Raw genomic sequence first — 8,584 nt, 5'->3', positions numbered from 1 at the left:
AGCTTAACCAAAAATAACCTCTTCAAAAGGGCCTGTACATAGTGGGATCACACACATAAAGACACTGATAATGAACATGTGTTTATTTGGGTACACAATTCAACCTATCACATTTAGAATTAAGCTCTACATAGTAATGTCTTTTGCATAGTCTCATATTGCCATCACTAATGTTTACTATTGCATGACATAAATCAAGATTCTAGAAAACACATTGTAGTGGTATTAAACTCATGTTATCTCTTAGATAAAAGTTAGTAATAGTATAAAACTTTTATTATTTCTTAGTAAATAGTAACCCACATTTACTCAGAGATTAAAAACTATTTCGTTCAAAGATTTCAGCAGCAATGATATGCAAAAAAGATAATTGGAATCTCAAACAGTTAATGGAGTTTGACAAAGAACATAGATTATCTGTCAAACAATTTTTGACATATGTATGAGTTCCTACTATGAGTATATTCTTTTGCTAGTGGTGGGGACATAGGAAGTATAAAATTTGCTTTCTGATATTACTGGTTGTGCAATCTAGAGGCAGAGACTGGATACTGACAGTGAGGGGTAAATAATAACATAAGGCAATATATAACAGTATCTAATGATGAGTATTTAGGACATTGAGGCAGGATTTAATGAAACAGGAGGACATGGCCTGAGCCTTTTAGAGATAGAAAGAAAAGCCTGAACTTAAGACACAAAGAAGGAGATATGCACAAAAATTTAGGGAAAACTCTACAACTCTTTTTGACTAAATAAGGGAACAATCAGGGTTCTGGGGAGACAGAAAGGGTTGATTTTTGAATCTGAATACAAGGTAAAAGAAATTATTCATTCGTCTGTTTTTTTGGGGGTGGGGGGTGTTGAAGACACTAACCCCCTTCAGCTTCACCCCAAATTTAATGAGAATTCTGATAAAAACATTAATCTTTCTGTATGAATTGTTTTCTGAGCTATTGTGTCTTTCTTCAGTCAATAGTTAAGTTCTGTATGGTCTATTAACTGTTCAACTAAATTCCTAGATCATTTGCTGGGGAAGCCACACACACACCCTCAGTGGCCATCCCCCAACCCTAGCCTACTCCCACCTCCTTTTCTATTGCAGGAGGTTGCCTCAGTTTGTTTCCATTCCATAGCCCAGGAGAGATGTTAAGTATAATGAAAGGGCTTGATCATATCTTAAATCCAGAAAGCAGTTACAGAGCAGGAATTCTGGGTGGCAGGACTCCCTCCCCCTTGGGTGAATGAATACTTGAAAAGCAAACAGCACCAGATCCCCCCCTCCCCACATGAAGTGGGATGTGCTGTCCACCGACACTGACCCCAATAATCTGTCCTCCCGGGAGACCAGCTATGCTAGCACCTCTTCTCTGCTCTCTGTGTTATGCAAACAATGAAGTGGTCATTTGCTGAAAGTTTTTGTTTTGCCTGAGTCTGTGTTCCTATGATGCACCATAAAGCAACTCACTCACATCATTCCCTTCCTTTTATCTCGCCCATATTCCTAGTAGTTTTCTTCCCCATTTTTTCATTCAGTTGTCTAAATTGAACATATCAATATTTCTCCCACTTCCACAAACTCCCCGATTCCACTGCTTTAAGGTAGTGTTTCCCCAAGTGTGGTCCATGGATATTCTGCTCCATGATCAACTGGATGAAAATGCCCGTTTCTCTTTGCAATTGCTAAAGTTTGAAAGACAGTAGCTAGAGTAAAATGCTTATACAAAATTAATCATAGCCCTTTATGTATTTCAGTTGATGTGCTATGTTTTTCATGTAAAATGGAGTAATGCTATTGGAAGAATCAACTTTGTTATTTTTAACATTTTATCCTCTACAGTCCCTAATCCTATTTGCACTGAATTTATTGAATGAGGAAGCTCCAATTATATTTTTAATAAAATTTCACACCTTGGAAGCACTAAAATGTCAGTAAATGTCTGTAGGAAAACTTTGTTCTATAAACACTTCTCCAATATCCAGAAATACCTTATCTAGGTACGTTACTATGGTCAACCAGCCTTATTGATATAAAAGAACATATTTTCTTTTCAAGGCAAATTGTTGAATTGTATTTATCACTTAAGGTTTAGTCAAAGTTTAGAGACTTAGTAGAAGTTTCCTAGATTCCTCCTGAATAGAATTTGGTCACTTAAAGCTAAAAGGATTTACTGCAATATATGCCGCTATTGAAATCCAGGGACAAGAAGCCCAACTCTTGTGGAGATGGTCTAACAGTCATAATGAAAACTTCCCACCAATACTGCCCAGACTTCCTCTTTACCCACATTGGACACACAGGGTCTCTAGGTGTCCCAAAAGGAAAAGCTTTGAGGTGTATGTGGGGTATGAGTAAATGCATGATCATCTATTCAAGTTGTTACCTCCAACAGTGCTAATCTGTAGACCCCATCCAAATCTTTTGCTCTGGAGTGCTCATTACTTAAGCCACTATTGACAAAACACCAGCTTTAATAGTGAAACAAAAATGAAAAAACCTGTCTAGACAAGTAAAATAACAATCCAATCCTGCTTAAGTGAATATCTCGCATTATGTGTACATTACATAAGAGTTTTGCTTTGATTTCAGAATTATAAAATATTGAATCTAGGAGACATTAAATATTGTACATCACAACATCACTAGTAGTGTGGATATTGTCAAAATAGTAATTTCTTCAATTAAAATACTATTATAGTTTGTAATCTTTCTTTAATATTTGCACCAGTTTGAATGTATTATGTCCCCCAAAACACCATTATCTTTGATGCAGTCTTTCGTGGGCAGACATATCAGTGTTGATTAGATTGTAATTCTTTGAGGGTTTCCATGGATATGTAACCCACACAACTGTGGGTGATGACTCTGATTGGATAATTTCCATGAAGGTGTGGCCCCACCCATTCAGCATGGGCCTAGATTAGTTCACTGGAGCACTATATAAGCTCAGACAGAAGGAGCAAACCAAACTTGCTACAATCAAGAGGGACAGTCTGAAGAATGCCTAGGAGCTGAGAGAGGAGCTGCAGATGAGAGACAGTTTGAAGACAGCTGTTGAAAGCAGACTCTTGCTCTGGAGAAGCTAAGAGAGGACAAACATCCCAAGAGCAAATGGGAGTGACATTTTGAAGAGGAGCTGAGGCTTAGAGAGGAACACTCTGGGAGAAAGCCATTTTCAAACCAGGCTTGGAACAGACACCAGCCACATGCCTTCCCAGTTAACAGAGGTTTTCCGGACACCATTGGCCATCCTCCAGTGAAGGTACTCAATTGTTGATGCATTACCTTGGACACTTTATGGCCCTAAGACTGTAACTGTGTAACCAAATAAACCCCCTTTATAAAACCCAAACTATTTCTGGTGTTTTGCATCCCAGCAGCATTAACAAACTAGAACAGTATTTGACTAGAATGACTTTTGCTGTTTCCCTGAAATTTTCTACTAGGTTCAAAGCTATTTTTCAAAAAAGCTTAATTTTTTTTAGAGGGGAGGGGGTTATAGAAGTGAAACATATTGGTCATCTTTTACAAGTATTAATTCTCCTTGGATCCTTTTATACACCTTCCATTTTACCACACAGTATTTCTAGAGATTGTTTTCTTAAACTAGCCAGATATCTTGACAGAGGTATTTAGAGAAAGGATGATTCATTTGAAAATGTTCATGGGTAATTATCAATCTGTTTATATTTCTTTCTTTCCAACTTTCTTTTATTTTTATAGCACCTTCAACTCAATGAGAGGATAAATGAAAGGAGATAAAACATAAAACAATAATAGTTTTATTAGTGCCTAAGATTTTGTCCTTGTTTGTAAAATTTAAGCAATATACTAAAATTAACTTTGAGGAAATATATTCATTTAATCCAATAATGCCATTTCTTAACTAAGTAATGAAATATTGGAAGTTCCTTTATACTGTAGGCCACTTATGATCCATTTGTGACTTTCCTTGTAATACAATGTTGTTCTAGTTTGCTAATGCTGCCAGAATGCAAAACACCAGAGATGGATTGGCTTTTATAAAAGGGGGTTTATTTGGTTACACAGTTACAGTCTCAAGGTAACACGTCAGCAATCGGGTACCTTCACTGGAGGATGGCCAATGGTGTCCAGAAAACTTCTGTTAGCTGGGAAGGCACACGGCTGGCATCTTCTCCAAAGTTCTGGTTTCAAAATGGCTTTCTCCAGGGCATTCTTTTCTAGGCTGCAGTTCCTCAAAGATGTCACTCTTAGTTGCACTTGGGGTATTTGTCCTCTCTTAGCTTCTCCGGAGCAAGAGTCTGCTTTCAGTGGCCATCTTCAAACTCTCTCATCTGCACACCTGTGCTTTCTTCAAAGTGTCCCTCTTGGCCGTAGCAAGCTCACTCCCTCTGTCTGATCTTACGTAGTACACCAGTAACTAAATTCAGACCCACCTAATGGGCGGGCCAACACCTCCATGGAAATCATCCAATCACAGTCATCATCTACAGTGGGGTGGGGCTCATCTCCATGGAAACACTCAAAGAATTACATTCTAATCAACACTGATAGGTCTGCCCACACAGGACTGCATCAAAGATAATGGTGTTTGGGGGACATACATTCAAACTGGCACAAATATCTAAACTTTAATTAAATGAATTCTGGGTCAAAATCATGATTATGAATAGTTGAAAAATATCTAAAATCCATTGGAATTGAGTGGAGGAAATCCTGACTCTCATCTTCACTTTTTTGAGCCATCCTGGACAATTTGCACAGATATATAATTATTTCACTTTTTGTTTCAAATTTTAGAATTTCCTATTTATAACAACATAGCCACAATGACTGAGAAATAAAATATGCATAAGAATCTGCAACCTCAGTGAATTATGTACACATCAGTTTTCCCAGCTGAAATTCAACCCTATATTCATTTAACTTTCCTAAACAATAATTGTTCCTCTAAATGAGATCTACAAGTAAGATACTCATGTGTCTTCAAATACTAGTAACTTTGCTCTTCTTATGATTGAGCACAAAAAGCCTCAGCCTTCAAGAATTTTTGAGAAACTCAACAATTAAATGAATTCATTCTTATTCTATTTGATGTTTATTGCTATATGTGACTCATGCTCTAGAAAAATGGGTAGAGTGAGTGACAGATAATTGCTTTGGAAAGGACTGATTATGCTGTGGTTAAACAACTAGTCCTGTATCAATTTATATTTCCTTTTAATTTTGTACAAATTACACAATTATGTGCCTTTGCATTGTTATTTTACTAAATTCCTAGATGAAAAGAGTGATAACTAGAGAAGTTAATTCTCAAGTGGAAAAGTCAAGGTCATCTGCAATTATTTCCTTCTGAATTCTCTTCCTTTGGAGTAAAAAAAGAAAAAAAAAAGTGTATTGAAGAAGAAAAAAAACAGCTAAAGAAATTCAAATATAGTGTGTCCCTTTAATCTGGAACTTTGCACAGAAGGGTATTGGGAATACAGAAAAGGCAGCATTAGCTTTGACAAAGGCAACAGGAAACTGTTTGCTGAACTCTGACCCTGTAGTAAAAGAGCAATCTGATCATAATCAGCTATAATATAGGGATTTGGACATTACCTCATCCTGAATCCTTTAAAAGGCACCAATGACAATGACATTTTTGACCTGTGAGCTGCATAAATACAATTTTGAAACTTTGAGATTATTTTTACATGTCTTTATACATTCACACATATATGCATATTCTTCAGTTTTTAATATGTCATCCCTAGAAATGCTAAGATTAACATTTTACCAAATACTGCCACTGAAAATCATTACATTCCTTATTTTGATGGATTCTGAGTTTCATGACTATGTAACTCAATACGAGAGTTAGAAAGAGTATCATTTTAAATAATTCAGAGATTAATTATTTTCAGTTCTCTGTAAGAAAGCAGTTTCTTAATTCACTAAGTGTAACATTCCTGAGGAGTGACTTTTTCCCTTCATGTTATAGAAAGGTTATAATAATTTTGCTTTCTCCTTCTAAAGAAGACTTTTATCTGAATATACTCAAAAGATACAGCAACTGTAGGCAAGGGTCCAAAATAGGCATGGAGAAGTTAGTCTCACTCTATAATTCAAAGTACACCAATGGAAATTGGTTTGATTTCATGAATTATATATATAAAAAAAAAAAAATAAGGCCGTGAAGAAGCAGTGGGCAATGCAATTACATCTCTCAGACCTCTGAACATATGGAGGGTACTTGGACAAGACGCTTCCCCCAAAATCCAGTGTCACATAGTCTTGCTTCCACTAGGTGCTCCCAACCAAAAAAGAGGTGCTGCAGAGATAATAAGGCTTCAAATGAAGACTAGGGACTCCTCTGATTGTCAGCTTGGACTTGTGGCACTCATCCAATTGCCACTTTCTTAGAATTGCATTGCAGGCTAAGATTTTCCCACCCAACTTTCTCTCTTTCCTCCTTCCCCCCTTCCTATTTTCTGTGCTCCCTTCCTTCTTAATAAGGTCAAAATTGCATTTTGATTTAATGGCTCTCCAAGATGTCCTTAGCTCCCACTCCATATTCCTTTAGGAGATGTTTATTTTGTGTTAGTGTGTACTAATAATTAACGTATACTATTCCTCAACCCACCTCACCCCCAAACAAATTCATACAGAAACACATATTTCTCATGGAATGACATTGTAGACTGGTTAATACTCCTATCTCTGGGATATTGTTGTTAGAAAATCATTTATGTTAAACTCACATTAATTAAGTACCTATTAATAAAGAAATTTCATTAGAAAATTCATCACAAGGCAAATATCAGATGTATAAATGAATATTTACGTACAAGCACATAGTATAGACTAAAGTACAAGTCTAACTTTACAGATAAGTTTTATCAGCATATATAATATTATGAGAATAAGCATTTACAATAGAAAATTAAAAGTAATTTCATACAAAACTCTATATAGTATATTTCCAATTTTGTTAGAATTTGTGCATATTTATATCTTGATAAAAAGTTGGGGAATACAGCTTCTTAATGAAAGTACCTAACTATGACTCATGGAATTATTAATGATTTTAATCTCTGATACATTTTCTCAAATTGATATAATAATCCTGTATCAATTTTTAATTAATACTGGAAAATAATGTGCTGAAAATAATGTGTATTTTTAGACTCCTGAGAAAAGATTTGTGTTTTTGTTTGTATTAAAATTTGAAATTATTAGTATAAGTTTTTTTTTTTCATTTCAAGTTAGTATTTTTTAAGACATAAATGGGGGAAGACGCATAAAACTGACTGGTAAAACTCTTAAGGTGACATCAGATTGTGCTTTAGAGTAACGGTTAATTTAGGCTTGGGTCAGAAGACAAGCATGCTCGCATAACCCATTTACTTTTCTTCCATTTCACAGTCATTTATCAATCAATAGAAAAACCTTGGGAGAAAAAAAGCAAAATATTCTTTTGGGTCAACTAAAACTTGGACATTTTTGTTTTTAATTCACAGAAATTCAAAGTGATATTTTAGAATATACTCTATCAATGACAGCATAAGAAATAAAATGTTTTTATTTTAAGCAATGATGACTTCCATCCACAACCATTTAATATGAATATTTTAAGTACAATGAGCATTTCTTATTGCAAGTCAGGGAAAGTACATATATTAAAACATATATTAAAATAATATGTAACTAAATATGTATTTTATATTTACCCATACATATCTGAATATATGTATAAGCACATATTTAATATGCATACAAAATGTCTCATAAAATAAACATTATTAAATTAAATGAAAATGAATTGATTAGACTGGATATAGCTAAGCATTAGGAAAATACAAGTAATTATTTGCATGCAATGCTTTACATATATTTTATTGCTTTTTTGTTGCAATTAATTTATTTTCATATTGATGCTCAATTAATGATGTTTAAGCACAATAAACTATTTCAAACATCTTATAATGTTTTTGTCTTTTTTTTGTTCTTTTTCAAACACCTTATAATGTTAAGAAATAAAAGATTGCATTTAAGATCCATGCAAATTCTTCTCCTAAGTGATAGGGATGATTTTATTTAAAATTGTATTTAAATCATTTAGTACAGTGGCATATATAATTATATACAGATTATATATACTTACATATAGTAAAATGTTGGCTTTTTTTGATAGAGGAAGTGGAAGTAAAATGACTATTATTAATATAATACACTTTATTTTTTCTATATTATTTAGATTGTCTTATATGATTTGGTGTGGGAAAGCACCCTGTTGGGTTAATTGTTATTTCAACTCATAGTCTTTTAATTTTTTCTTGTGCAAATTTTCATTACAATTAAGAGGGAGCAAATTAGTACAATTAAGATCATAGATACTGGAGCCTCAGAACAGCCCTGGCAAAACCCAGGATCTGACACTCTCAAGATGAGCAAATTTTGTGCCTCAGTTTCCTACTCTGCTAAATGGGAGTGGTTGCAGTTCTGATCACAGAACGTTATTATGAGGATCAAGTCACTTAACATTTGTAAGGTCCTTAAAACTATTTTTGGCATAAACTGTAAGTTCAAAATGTATTAGCTGTTATTATTACTGGTAAT

This window comes from Choloepus didactylus, chromosome 12 (assembly GCF_015220235.1).
Source record: "Choloepus didactylus isolate mChoDid1 chromosome 12, mChoDid1.pri, whole genome shotgun sequence".
NCBI lineage: Eukaryota > Metazoa > Chordata > Mammalia > Pilosa > Megalonychidae > Choloepus > Choloepus didactylus.
Note: the sequence above shows the minus strand (reverse complement) of the source record.